The sequence below is a fragment of the Callorhinchus milii genome, unplaced genomic scaffold (genome assembly GCF_018977255.1).
Source record: "Callorhinchus milii isolate IMCB2004 unplaced genomic scaffold, IMCB_Cmil_1.0 Scaffold1, whole genome shotgun sequence".
Taxonomy (NCBI): domain Eukaryota; kingdom Metazoa; phylum Chordata; class Chondrichthyes; order Chimaeriformes; family Callorhinchidae; genus Callorhinchus; species Callorhinchus milii.
In genome coordinates, this window is record NW_024704742.1 from 12191403 (window position 1) to 12192876 (window position 1474).

Below are 1474 nucleotides of genomic sequence, written 5' to 3' on the forward strand. Positions count from 1 at the left end.
GGACCTTTAACAGCATGATAACACTATACAATTTGATTTTGTTAGTGAAATGGGGTCAGGAGAGAAAAAGTCAAACATCTCAGCTTTTACAAGACTTGGGAACCATCAAAGTGTGCACAATAACAGTGGTGATGTACTTTTATCATTCTGAAACCGACTGCATGACACAATAGATCAAAAAGATCCATCACACAAAGCGAGGGATGTTTGATTATCGCTGTACAATAATTATTTGCAAATGTTCAGTTCATACCCCTTTCATTTTACTCTGATTATCTGCATTTTGGTATTATTTAGTTTATTTAATTAGCCTACAAAATACTTTACTTGTACTTCACAGTAAACCAGCAAATGCTTTAAGACATTTTCCCGATGTGAAAGGCATTATATCAAATTATTTATTATTTAAATAAACTGCTCTAATTTACCTCGGATTTCTAATAATACTAACAATAATCCTTACATTTGATAAAGCACCTTATCACATCTTCGAGACATCTCAAAGCGTTTCACAGAATATACTGTAAAGTGAATTGACTGCATATTTTGTGGGCGAAAAGTGACAGCCAATTGCGCACAGCAGTGTCCCACAAACAGTCATGGATTGAATGACCAAATTACTGTTATTATTTTTTATTTTACTTTTGAAGGTATTTCCTCGGATAAGCGATCTGCCAATCGACTAACAACCAGGTTCCTACTTACTGCCCAGGTAAACAGAAGTGTGTGGAGTAAGGAAACTTGCCCAAAGTTTTACCCTGCCGGGAATCGAACCCAGGTCCCCTCGCTTACAAGGCAAGTGCTCTAACCACTGAGCTACAGGACTCCACTCTTTTTTTGCCTTGCCTTTCTTTCCTGAATAGTTGTTGAGGTGCACCACTCAACTGACTAACTGGCTAACTTTTCTTCTCCTTAGTCCAGGAATACTGAGGTCAAGTATATTGTCCTTCCAATGTCCTGATTTTGGATAGCAGTAGGGAGCAGGTTTCTAAATTGGTCAGTACGCTCAATACAACACTACAATATTTACCCATTGACCCAGAAGCTATCCATGTGGCATTAATTATATAACTGTAGCAGTCCCATCTGTCAATTCAGCTGTTTATAAAATAGCCTTTTGTGAATGCCAGTATTGGGCAAGTTTCCTTACTCCACACGCCTAATAATAATCCCTCCAAAAACAAAACAATAATAAATTGGTCTTTTCAATCCACGACTGTTTGTAGGGCACTGCTGTGTGCAATTGGCTATCGCGTTTCACCCACAATTCACTTTACAGTATATTCTGTGAAGTGCTTTGAGACATCTAGAAGATGTGAAAAGCACTATATCAAATGCAAGGATTATTATTATTATTATCATTATTTCTATCCCTTTTGTATTGGGAGACAGGCAAGCAGATAAGACACAATTTCACTCTGCAGCTTTCTTATGATCATGATGTTTACGGCTCTTATTTTCGAATTCATCATGA

The 1474-nt window shown here is 37.3% G+C and overlaps 1 non-coding gene across 1 annotated transcript; it reads right to left on the reverse strand.

The window, feature by feature from the left end:
* Nucleotides 1-753: 753 nt before the first annotated feature.
* On the reverse strand, nucleotides 754-826 carry trnat-ugu. The gene has a single exon. It is a non-coding gene; the product is annotated as a tRNA-Thr (tRNA).
* Between the last annotated feature and the right edge of the window lie 648 nt (nucleotides 827-1474).